The following is a 13,194-nucleotide window of genomic DNA, read 5'->3' as shown; positions in this document are numbered from 1 at the left end:
AAGGTTAAGTTTAACGAAAAAAAAAACGAAAGAAACGAATAACTTATAGCACCTAACGTCCTACTTGCAATATCTGGAGAAGTCCACGGTCCAAGGATATAGTTCCAGAAAAAAAGAAAGCACAAAAAAAATTTTATAAACTTGACGCACATTTTTCGCCTTTGCTGTACATAAATCGGATAAGTCACTACTGCATGTAAATAAAAAAAAAGTTGTTCAAAGGATGGCCTCAAAATCTGCGATGATATGGCGTGGGAATATCACAACGCTCATTTCTTCACAGCAGGCAGTTCAAACCGGCCTCCCGGATGTATAACAGAGAAGCGTCTGATATAGGAGCGTCTCAGCTGGGCCACGTTACTCTTGCACGCTAGCTTTGTCTCGGGCGGCGTGACGACATCTGATATTTGTATACTAGCTGGGCGAGTCCATGTAAAAATGTCTTCATCTGGTTCCCCACAAACACATGTGGAAAGATTCGGCTGGTGCTTGATTGCCGAATTCGAAACAGGATGGAAGGTGCTCCCGGCGGACAGCTACACGCTCTATTTGTGACGATCAAATCATGACAGGTATGCGGACCTGGAAAGCTGCTCTTGACGAAGAGGAATCGAAAAGGCCACTAAATGAATGCATGTCGATACTGAAGTACCAAAGCGCCAAACAGACGACACAAGAAGAGACATGGACGAGCGCATATCCGTGCCTCTTCTTGTGTCGTCTGTTTGGCGCTTTAGTAATTCAGTAACATGCACCAACTAGTCCAACAAAAAGTTCTGCTGGCATGTCTATACCACAGCATTTTACGCAGAAGCCACTGCAGTCACGATGATGCATGACCGTTCTGCCGGCTCTTCCGAAGCTCGGTTGACAAGAGCAACTTGTCGCTGGGGTATTAGTGCAAATTTTCTTTTCCTTTTTTTCTTCTTCGCTTGAAGGCCGATCGAGAAGAGCGACTGTGCAGGCACATACGACTCCAGGCGATGTGCCTTCATTGCGATCCCATGAACACGGATTCGCAGAAGACTTAACAAGTTGATCAGCAGCCAACAAAACAAGTAGTATACGCGACAATAGCGATTTTTGAAAGTTATTGTCCCCTTTTCCCGTCTACTTCACCGGTCTTCAAGGAATACAAGGAGAGAGAGAGAGAAACGTTTATTAGATGAAACATTGTCCCGAGCGAGGCCGGATATCACCCTAAGGTGGGAGGGCTCCTTAGTCCAGGAACCCTCTGGCTTCGACTGCCCTCTTAGCCCTGGCGACGTGTTGTCGTTGGTCTTCCAAGTCCCCGAGGGTTAGCTTGGCCTCCCACGTTTCGAACAGGTCGTTTGCCTGCGTTTTTGGTTGCATTTCGCTGCCTTCCTGCCACGGGCATTCCAGGAGCCAGTGTGCCAGAGTGTCGGGTACGTTGCACAGTACAAGGAAGTACAAGGAAGAAAAAAAATTGACCAGGGGCAACAAAACTACACGGGGGATACGACGACTGCGAGAGACTTGAAGGCCGGAGATTATATAGAAAAGATACTTTCCGGGCGCTTCAGGGAAGACAGGGGCAAGGCGGAAGATGGAAATTCAAGACGACGAGAAAAACGAGAACAAGGTGAAAGCGACGTCACGAAAACCGCGATAGCTCCCCATCTGATATGACGCGTACACACTGATTATGCATGATTGGACCGAACAAAAGAAAAACAGTTATTTCTGATTCGACGCCTTTTCGCCTTTGGCCCTCGGCTATTGGTCAAAAATTTTCGGGCTGCACCCACTTCACCTGCCTGTCACGCGACGTCACGAAACCGCTAAAACTCACCGCGTCAAAGTGACGTGTACGCGTTAAAGATGCATTAATATGCCGAACAAAACGGATTTTTTCCCCCTGAATAGTCGCAGGCTGCCTCATTCCGAAAGGAATAAAAGATGGCTGCCGCCGATCGCTCGGGCACTGGCTACTTGCACCTGCCGGAGAGCATGAGTTTCTTTGCGTTTAACAAAACTTTTTGCGTGGCCGTGTAACGTTATCGATCACTTTGGGCACGTTGATGACCTCGCTCTGCCAACTCTTCTTTGCCGAGGATCCGTTTTAGCGGCATTCTTAACCTTTCCTTGCATGCCGCCGCGATTTCTGACCAGCCACCTGCAGCTAAGGGCCGATTTACGCTCGAGCCGCCCATCGCCGCAAGCCGCACCGCACGCGTGCGGTCGCGCGAGAAATTGCACGTATCCAGCACTTGTGCACAAATTGCCATTTACACTGTGTGCACAGTGTGTACCTCACACATTGTAAACGAAAATTTGTGCACAAGTGTTTGATACGCGCAATCTTTCGCGCGACCGCACGCGTGCGGTGCGGCTTGCGGCGATGGGCGGCTCGAGCGTAAATCGGCCCTAAGTAAGGAAAAGCGGACCAATCGCAGACGCCGGCACCACCCTCTTCATCCGGTTATCGATTTTCGGTGCACTGGCTCGGCCCCATCGGATCCTTCTGCACTTGAGCGTGCTCCTCGCCTCTTGTCAGCCAATCAGATAAGACAAGCCGCTCAGCGTAGGCAATGTTATTCGTTTTTCAAGCTAACAAAAGTGACCTCCTATAATCGAGGAGAGCGTTTGATTGGTCTGTTCAGAAAACCCTACGGGTCACCGCCCGATGCTTGCGTTGGCGGTTACGCAAATTTGACGTCACGAGATTGGAACAAAAAAACATATTGGAATAGTTTTACGGTATAGGGCCCCTGGCTCCACAAAACGGGACTGATTAGTTGCAAGCGGGCAAAACAAAAACAGTACGTGTGGTGAGCTGGGGAAAAAACGAAAAGAAAAAAAAACAGACAGAAATAAGGGAAAAGTTAGGAGTCTTAACCGGAAAAACGTTCGGTTGGCTACACTGTACGACATGAGCAAGGGCATCACTCACGAGACAAAACCACCCCAAAAAGGCGGGGAACGGCCCGAATTTTCCTCCGCAGCATACGAGAGACCGCTGTCGTCTGGATGGTCAGTCAGCTTTTTTTCATTTATTATGATTGATGTTTTGAACCCCTCCGCGATGCCTGCGCCCACACAAAAACGGTTCGCAAGAAGTCGCGCAGCGCGGCCACGGTGGCCTGTCAAGTTAACTTGCAAACCGAAGATGACCACGAAAAAAAAAAAAACAAGCACACAAATTGGAGAACGGGAAGATAAAGTGGTGGGCCACTCGTTTTCTAGCCGTCGTGCTTCAGAGTAAGAGCTCGCGGTATTTCCGTTCGCGCTGGACTTCCTCACGCGGCTTTGAGATTTGCTCGTTCCGTTTTCTTTCTCTTTTTTCGAAGATGCGACAAGCCATTACCTCGTCAAAGAGCGGGGGGGGGGGGAGAGGGGGGGGGGGAGGAGAAAAAGAAAGCTCCACGGACAGCGCCCAGCTTCGACACAAGCGCGCCTTGAGGAAGGTATACTCGCTGGTCAGAGCCTTTCGGGCGCAAAGTCACCTCGGCACGTTTACTTACTTATTTATTTGTTTGTTTGTTTATTTATTTATTCCCGTTGGTCTTCAAAGTAAAAACAACCCTTGCGTGGTGCGGAGGAAAAGACGGGATGGTGGGGGGGAGTGTAGGGAGTGCCGGACTCGAATGCGGGAAGAAAAACGAGCCTGTTTTTGAGAAGACGAAAAAAAAAAACGCTTCCTAAAGGTCCGTCCGCAGCATTGTATCGTTTTGCTTCTTTCCCGCCCCCCTCTCCCCTCGAGCTGACCAGCGTCCAGTCATTGTACGAACGGAACCCGGTGGGTTCGCCGCTTTGTTCACGCGTCCGAGGACCAGCCGGCCACTCGGAGCGGTAGTTTGTCGCGTACGAGCGGAGTGGAACGCAGGCTCCGTGGCCGCAGGGGGGTTTTGCAAGGCGCGGGCAGAGATGCCGTCACTCTGCCATGCGGCCACCGCGAAGTTTGCCCAACTCGCTCGGCCCGAGTCCACCGCGGAGTTCTGGACCGGCGCGGCATCGCATCTCGCGTCACGTGAGTGTGTTCTTTCTTTCTTTTCTCTTTCTTTTTAACCAGCCGCGCGCAGGTGATGTGACTAGAGTTGTGCGAATGGCAATTTTCGTTTTCTTTTGTTCTTTTCTTCTTTTTGGGGGGAGGGGAAGGGAACGGGGGGAAGGCGGGGGGACCGAATCGAATAGGAATCCGATATTGTCAAAAGCGAATCGAATCACAATATCGAATTCTTTTCGAATAACGAACAGCCGTTGTCACCATTATTATATATATATAAATAAAACGACGTTCGCCTTCTATAGTATACTGACGTTAGCAAACTTCCGTCGTTGCATTGGTCGTTATTAAGCGTTATTTATTGAAAGCGCAGGTGTAGAATTGCGAATAAATAAGCAGTTTCTCTGCATCTTGAGGACTTCGGTGTACGCATGCGGTAGCGGCTTAGCCGGAAAATAATTTAAATTATGGGGTTTCACGTGCCAAAACCACTTCTTGATTAAGGGCACGCCGTATAGTGGGCGACTCCGGAAATTTCGACCACCCGGGGCTCTTAACGTGCACCTAAATGTAAGTACACGGGTGCTAAATGTAAGTACACGGGTGTTTTCGCCACCATCGAAATACGGCCGCCGTGGCCGGGATTCGATCCCGCGACCTCGCTCTCGGCAGCCCAACACCATAGCCACTGAGCAACCACGGCGGGTTTAGCCGGAAAAGATCTGGTTCCCCCAGGTTACAGGCCGCTCCACTACGCAGTATGCAGATGCACCGCTACGCTACTCATCGTGCTGTTGCTACAATTTTAGCTCTGATCACGAGCGACTGTTCGACTTGATTATATCGAATCGAAGTGTGCAATATTCGATTCGCTATTCAAAAGCACTGAATATTCGCACACCCTTATATATAGATATGATCATCGCCTTTCTGGTGCTATCGAAATGTTTACTAAGCTGCTAACACTTCCAGCGTAGTGTTCTGTCGCCTTCGTCCTCTATGTTGACTCGTGTACTTGATTGTCTTTATCGGGCGACCACGTTTCACTGCCTAACAAACGTTATCGCACAGCGCAGGACGCGCCTACATGTATCGGAAGTTTCTGGAATGTTGTCGATGGTTCCATCCGCTGTCTGTAGCCGAACCTTGCGCAATCTAGGCACGGGTGCCGCATAATTTACTCAGCTGCGTTATTCAAAAACTTCGAAGCTCGCTTCCTTGCGTGTTTTGTGCAGCTAAGCGGAGGACGCTATAATGTGGAGCTGTTTCCTATGCCTGTCGTTGGCTGCCTCTGAATTTCGAATTTCCTTAGCAAACGCCACTTTCTTTAGAAACGCAACGTTATAGGACACGAGGGGGAGGGAGATAGAAGGCATCTCGTGCTCCACAAGGTGTCGGGAAAGCTCCGCATATAGTGATGCAAGACTATTGATAGCAGTAGCGATAGCTAGTACTTATTATCATCCATAGTGTTAGGATAGTTCTGTAATGTTCTCAACTTATGCTACCGGCGGTTTACTAGCGATATCAGAAAAAAGAAATTTTTCAATAGCTGAATAACAGTAACATTAACTTCGTGCGTTTTAGCTAGGGTTATATTTTGGCGAGCGATTTCTCGAGCTGTAGCTGTCAACTAGTAGATAAATCCCTTGGTCCACACCACGGCGTAAACCAAGCGTAACATTTTTTTTTCTTTTTTTCCGTTATCTGCCACCAAGCTGCACTCGGCGAGTGCACACGCGAGGCAGGGAACCGTGCTGACGTCAGATGACGCAGAAGCCAATCAACAACGGAGCGAAAAAAAAGATAGCTTTGCACATCCCACGCTGTGTGGGAATCAATGTTATACGAATTAGTTTTGCTGTTAGCTGGCTATCGAACATCGCTTGGGGCTCTGCAAAGCGTTATACTAGATGGACCACTGCGTGCGTGCGTGTGCGTGTGTGCGTGAGAGAGAGAGAGAGAGAGAGAGAGAGAGAGAGAGAGAGAGGGGGGGGTCGACTGTGTGTATGTAAAGCCCCTGCATCCATCCACGCACCACGGCCGCAGGAATAAAACGACGGCCGTCGTCTCATGTCATCGTCGCAATGTCGTCACAATGACGTCAATGACAATGACGTCGCAATGTCGTCATCGTCGCCGGCGACGATGACATTGCGACGATGACGAACGTGTACAACGAATGTATAACACGAATGAACGCGGATGCATAAAAATAAATGTGTAGGCGTACCTTTTGCCACGATGACCATCGATCAAGACAATAAATGCGTTTGTAACTTTGTTCGAAATTCTGTGTCATATCTTTGTTGCGTGCCACACAGACTCGCTGGTCGTCCTCCTTCTGAGAGATATGGCTCACAATTTTTTTTCTCTCTCTATCTTTTTCTGTTTGTAATAAGAAACAAAATCTCGTTGTTTAAGACAGCGTTTCGTTCCCAAGATGTCAGGCGTCACGGGGCTTCTTCCAAATGCTTTATCTGCGGGGTCTTGAACGTTCCCGAAAACTCCGGAATTGGTTTTTCCCGCAAAAGCTTTTTGCCGAACACTGCGCTTCTCTCGATAAGCTGTTCTGCTTCTTTCCTTTCTCTGTTTCGTATGCCCAAACCCCTCCCACAATTCAAAAAAAAAAAGTAGAAGAAGAAGAAAAGAAAGAAAAAAGATACTAGCGGACAGGAAAACAGAAAGCAAAGGAAGAGTTGGAAGTTTCACAAAGGGTATGTCCGGCGGTTGGAGAATCCGCGTGCTGGACACGCACTCACATGCACGCGCATGCGTTGTGCGCGCTCGTCCCCTGGGCAGCAGGGGGCGCCCGCTGCTAAAATGGCGAGTGACGCATGGCGACGCTCGCGTGTGAAGTGATTACGAAGGGAGACGGGAGAGATAAGTGCAGCGCCGTAACTGCCTCTCACAGGAGGACACCTCAACGGCACTGCACAGGGAAAGGGGAAGAATAAAGGGAAAAACGGACATCCACCCGTTCGTAGCAATTGCTACAAAGGAAACGAACGGGTGGATGTCCGTTTTTCCCTTTATTCATTACTTCTCTCCACCTTGCGGGTTTCCGCAGAACTACTACGTCGAACACTTGCCTTTGCTTCGTGTTGTCGACAAATTCGACTTCGCTCTGCCATCTGCTAGCCGCCTGGTTAGCTCAGATGGTAGAGCGGCTGCCCCGGAAAGGCGGTGGTCCCGGGTTCGAGTCCCGGACCAGGACGAATTTTTCTTCAACTTTGAGGCTTTCCTTTCGAGGAACCCGTTTGGGTTTCCTTTGTAGCAATTGCTACGAACGGGTGGATGTCCGTTTTTCCCTTTATTCATTACTTCTCTCCACCTTGCGGGTCTCCGCAGAACTACTACGTCAGGGAAAGGGGAAGAGCCGCACAGAAAGGGGCAAAGGGATACGAAAAGATACCAAAGGTCGGCCTGATTCGACGCGTCAGGTGGACGATGAAAACCACATTTACCAACGGCCCATCGCGCAGAGAAACCAATCTTCGATGACAACGATAGTCATTACTAAGAAGAAGAAAAGACACAAATACAAGGAAGCATAACGGAGAACAAGTGCTTCGTAACCTCCCTTGTGATCGTCTTTTTTTCTTTCTTTTTTCTCTCTCCTTTTCTTTTTTTGCGCTGCCTTCTGTTACAAGTGCGTCTGAACACACTATCGTATGCCACAAAGAAACAATGCTAAAAAATTAAATTATGGGGTTTTACGTGCCAAAACCACTTTCTGATTATGAGGCACGCCGTAGTGAGGGACTCCGGAAATTTCGACCACCTGGGGTTCTTTAACGTGCACCTAAACCTAAGTACACGGGTGTTTTCACATTTCGCCCCCACCGAAATGCGGCCGCGGTGGCCGGGATTCGATCCCGCGACCTCGTGCTCAGCAGCCCAACACCATAGCCACTGAGCAGCCACGGCGGGTGTGAAACAAAACAATGCTCGCCGAATCACTGTGGCACCTGTACAACGATGCGCGTCAACTGGTATGGTAGGCCAAATTCAAAAAAGTTCTTCGCACGTGCGGATGACGTTGGCGGAGCCACTAATCATACGCGAGCTGAAGTCGTTCCTGGCTTCCGTGGTGCTCCACGCTTTCAGCGAAAGTCTCAACACCAAGCGTGAAAACGTGCGCTTTGCAGCTTCTCCTGCACTCCGCTCTTCTGCGCGTGCCCTTTATTTTTTTTATTTTTTTTTCTGTAGGGCTTTCCTTCGCCCCCTACAGAAAGCGGGAAACGTGCAACTGACGCTTGGACAATTTGGTGTTTTACAATGGAGCGGTCAGGGACTCGGACGACGGAAGGCGCGACTCGTACAGGCTCGGACGTTTACGTTTTCTGCGAACGCATTAGGGCAGGCAGGCAGGCAGGCAGGCACCACTATGACAGGCATCGGTTGTTCGTTTCCAGTGGAAGCTGCGTTGACCGTAACGATCTTGCTGGTTTTAACCAAAAAAAGCTTCCCCCGGTTAAAAAGAGAAACATATCAGCGAATCCACAGACACACACAAACACACAAACAAAGAAACAAACAAACAAAAAGCGCTGGTTCGTAACACTCACGGCCCAGCCTTGGGGTATCAGTGAGCTCTGCGCCCGGCGCGTACTACTGAATTATGGTTTTTCTGCATGGTTTTGAGCTAGGCGCGTTGCATCTTGCAGCGCTGCTGCGACTATGAAGCAAATCGACGAAAAGATACGTTGTAAAGAGAACTTCTCCTCATGTATGATGCTGAAGAGAAATTGTGTGTGTTCTAATGGATGACGCTATGTGTAGAGCAGTAACCATAGATGTATTTAATTTGACGGTTTCGTCAAAGTGTATGACATGCTTCATGTGACTGTTTTGTGAAAAGTGTAGGACAACGTAAACAAAATGCTTCTGCTGCTGCCTTTGCCAATATATGCGTGTGGGGAAGGGGGTCGAAAGACCCCCTCCAGCCATCCTTAAATGGCCTTTCCCTTCGCCTCCCATCACGTTTACCGTGATATAAACTAATACATAACCATTCAATCGATCTAATATGACTACAACCAATTCAATGCTGAGCTTACGTTGGTTCCATTAATGTTAACTGTGAGTATGTATCTGTAAACTTACTATAAGATACCATCAGTACGGCGTTGGACCTCCAGAGGAGTGGTGAATACATGTAATAAATCAGCACATTAGGACACCTGCAGAATAACACTTTGGCAAATCAATACAGTAACACGAACAAAACAATAACTCAATACAAATACTATTCTTGCAAGCATTTCGAGAAAATATACGAATCCTGTTACGCGGAAACTCAAACACAAACCCCTTTTCCAGCGTTTCTACCAATCATAGAGCGGCGCGCCCCGCTCGGCTCCTTGCAACACCATCCAGATGGCGCTCGCCTCCGCGCATGCGCGATAGCGGCGCACGGAGGCGAAGGCGGAGAAAGAAAAGAAAGAACCTTGAAGCTCGCCTTTTGTGCACAGCGTTTGCCGCCAGCGTTTCCCGGTAAACATTACGGTTACATAAGCTGTAGTTGCCGGGAAGCGTGAGAAGCAGTCGGGGCTCTTTGAATGCCATATCGCGTTCCACTCTTAAAAGGCGAAGCTTGTAAGCGTCCTCCGAATTTTGCGATTTACGCGGGAATTAAATAAGCGACGGCCTGTGCATACATCATCGCTCGCTGCTTATCGACATTACGTTTCTCCCGAATCTGGTCGGATCTGGTGTAAGGCGTTGTCTGTTAGCGCATCGGCGTGGTCTGTAGACGTCTCGACGGTTTAGGCCCATGGAGCGCAGGTCCAAACCGAGCCTGGGATGCTGTTCTGACCACCGTTTAGTTCAGCCGCCGTGTCGAATTCCGCCATATTGGCGTCTTTGAGTCGGAGATGGCGTAACCGTCGCCTGTGAGGTAATCAGAGTTGACGTTAAGATGGCGAATTTGACAATATGGTGATCTTTGCAAATTGCACCCCTGGTAAAGTGTACATACGTTCTGTCGCAGCGCTCGCCCGTTCTATTCAAGGTTCACTGCACATTCAATGAACATAATTATGGACTACGGCGCTGCAAGCAGTATCTATATATAGATAAACGCGGTCCGTACCGGTTCCTACGAAGCCTAACCTCGATACGCATTCTCCTTTGTATGCAGTGGACGTTGAACATCGCCCATACACACACGTATACGTAGTCGTTGGAAGATCCGCAGAGGGATCTGTGCACATATGCCGGACTCGATCGATCAGACAAAGACTGCAGTGTAACATGGAAAGTCGCTGAGAAATTCGTATCCTCCTCGGACCCAAAGACTGCTCAGAGGCCATAGTCGCTTTTCAAGTAGGTTCTTATTACTGATTGGTACGTTGTCAACTGTGAAACTGCCTCCTATAGCCCCCTCCCCCCTCAATCTTTTACTGCTACCAAGGGCTCAAATCGCCACACGCACATCCGAAATAGCTCTGGAAGCCTGCCAGTACAATTATTAGGCGTATTGGTGCTTGTAATATTATAGGAGATGGCGTGTGCACACATGTATAAATAAAGAATACATGCTGCGTCCCGTGACAATTGGCTCTTCCCACTCTTAGTACGCTTCACCGCAATACTTCGCATATGCTTCACCACATAATAAGACTGTATTGAGGCGAAGCTTACTTTCGAAAAATCTGCTTTATACAACGCGTCGTGCTTTCCTAGCTTCGAAGCCATTGGCTAGGATCATAAAGGCGGAGGTTTTAATGAAAAGCACCGAACAGCGAGAAGGTTGGTAGCGAACGTCGAAGTCGCTAGGCCTAGCGTTGCTGCGGTAGTGGCTACGGCTGCGTGCGAGAACGCCTGTTCGAGGCGGCGAGATCATCAAAGCGGCGGTGGTGGTGGCTTCAATCAATGCCATTTCGGACCTGCGGTCATGGCAAATAGTCCGGAATATAGGACGGCGAAGGGTTCTTGCGTCCGAAATTTCAGACGTTCTTATACATTGACTCGATGGGGCACCGCGGCGGTGCCGCGAAGGCGTCCGAATTATCGGGCGTGACCGAAAAATTGGCCGTTGACTGCAGTTGCATAACCCTACTGAAAACATTGTATTGCGGTGAAAACTCGAAAATACCGCACTTTTGCACAGTTGGCGCAAATGGCACTTGAGTGGGCGGAGCCAGAAGCAAGCAAGTCGAACTGTAGCAAAATGGCGCAGTTGGACCACCACTCAGTCGGGTCAGTACAGTCACTTCTACTCACACCTATCAGTACCCAATCACGCTTGTACTTGCATCCACTCCAACTCACTCACTCACTCACTCACTCACTCACTCACTCACCCACTCACTCACTCACTCACTCACTCACTCACTCACTCACTCACTCACTCACTCACTCACTCACTCACACTCGCAAACTGTCACTCACATTCACAGCGACATGCACTCAAAATTGCCGGCGTCGACTGTCGATCGCACTCACGTTAAGTGGCACTCACTACCGCTCATATACTCACCCCTCGTCACACTATCTCACGTCTCTGAAATCAGTGTGGCGCGAGTATTAGCCCGAATACTCGCGAGCGAGTACGCTGCATGACCAATGCATTCCCATGCTCACTGAACCGCCGCGCTTGCCGATCTCTCATAGACACTAGCGCCATAGTTCCCCCTGGTGGTTGTTTGTAGGAAACTACGCGATTGGTTTCTCAAGGGGCTCGAAGAGGTTATCGACATCGCTGACGTACGATAGTACACCAGCGCCGCTTTCGAGACTGCCCTCAATGCTGCCCTGACGGAAAGTCACTGAACCGCCGCGCTTGCCGATCTCTCATAGACACTAGCGCCATAGTTCCCCCTGGTGGTTGTTTGTAGGAAACTACGCGATTGGTTTCTCAAGGGGCTCGAAGAGGTTATCGACATCGCTGACGTACGATAGTACACCAGCACCGCTTTCGAGACTGCCCCGACGGAAAGCTATATCCCCGCGGGCCAAGCGCGAGGCCACTCCATCTGCGGCACGCGCCCAGCGAGGGCCGGTGAAAGAGGAGCTCGTCTGTCGCGAGCCTCTCTACCGGTTGCACCGCAGGCCTCACGTGCCGGGCACATGGAGCGGCATCCGTCCGCGCGGACTCGCGTTCTTTCTTGTTTCTTTTCCCGACATTCTTTTGCCGCCGCGGCGTCGATGACGCACGTGTGGACACTGCAGGAGCCGCTAGGCCGATGTGGAGTACGCCGCCGGCTCCCTTCTTCGACCCCTTTGACCCTCGCCCCGCGCAACCCTCCCGACGACGTCGACGGCGACGACCTCCCGTGTGCGGCAGGAGGCTCCCCACCAGAAGAGGGTTCGGGTTTCGCGTCACCGGTGCGGTAAACAAACAAGCAGAACCGAAAGAAAGCCTTCCCGCTAAAGATGGACACCACCTGCGCACCCCTCTCTCACCCCTTGTCCACTGAGCCTAAAGAGAGAGAGAGAGAGGGGGGGGAGGGGGAGGGACATTAGAGAGCGTGAAAGATTGCGGTTACGCGAGGCTCCCCCACTCTGACGGTTCTTTTTTTAGTGTACTTTAGGGATGCGCGTGCGTGCGGCAAACGGAACAAAGTTGTCCGTCTGGCGGCGGACGCCGGATGTCGTGGTTACACAACCCGGCCCCGTGCCTCCACGAGCAGAACTACAGAGAGGCCAGGTCGCTGGGATGTACCGCGGGTCAACTCGAGAAGCCGTCCGAAGGTGGCTCGCGACAAATGCACGCGGCCCGCGCCCGCGGTCTCTGCTCTTTGAGTGCCGCGCGACACCCGCGTAAAAATAGCGTTGGATGCAAGTATATACCCGGTCTTCAATTTGCTTCGTTGCTTAAAGAAACACGTGCGCGCGTTCGTCACCGCGGTGCGACAGTAGGTTGTTCGCGCAGTTTACGATGAACGCCTCGAGTATTTAACGTGGCGGTTTTCGTACCGGCATGAAGAGCACCATGCATGCGTGATAAAAGCCCCCGTTCACATACAGCCTGAGAGAAAAGGTCGAACCCTTTGGAGCTCGTCTCGCCAGGACAACATACCCACCCAAAGGTGTTAACATTTTTTGAGTGTATACACCTCCGAATAATTAAGGACACACGTCTGTCACATCTCAAAGCTTTTCTCTCAAGGTGTTTGCCTCAAAAAATTAAATTCTGGGGTTTTTAACGTGCCCAAACGAGTTTGTCTCGTCGTTTGCAGCTCCAGTGCGATTCGGGTGTTAAAAATTAGACCAGGAAA

The 13,194-nt window shown here is 50.2% G+C and overlaps 2 protein-coding genes and 1 non-coding gene across 7 annotated transcripts in view; 2 read left to right on the top strand and 1 right to left on the bottom strand.

Moving 5' to 3' along the window:
• The window catches only part of LOC135896343 (uncharacterized protein C6orf132-like), a 141,063-nt gene that overhangs the window by 115,559 nt on the left and 12,310 nt on the right, over positions 1 to 13,194 (bottom strand). The window lies entirely within an intron of this gene.
• hb (zinc finger protein hunchback) overlaps positions 1 to 13,194 on the top strand; it is a 49,708-nt gene that overhangs the window by 27,689 nt on the left and 8,825 nt on the right. The gene's annotated exons all lie outside the window — the stretch shown is intronic.
• Positions 7,111 to 7,185, top strand: TRNAS-GGA (transfer RNA serine (anticodon GGA)). Its single transcript has one exon. It is a non-coding gene; the product is annotated as a tRNA-Ser (tRNA).

Source organism: Dermacentor albipictus, chromosome 7, assembly GCF_038994185.2.
Source record: "Dermacentor albipictus isolate Rhodes 1998 colony chromosome 7, USDA_Dalb.pri_finalv2, whole genome shotgun sequence".
Taxonomy (NCBI): domain Eukaryota; kingdom Metazoa; phylum Arthropoda; class Arachnida; order Ixodida; family Ixodidae; genus Dermacentor; species Dermacentor albipictus.
The sequence above is the reverse complement of the archived record's forward strand: the minus strand, read 5'-3'. Positions and strand labels throughout refer to the sequence as shown.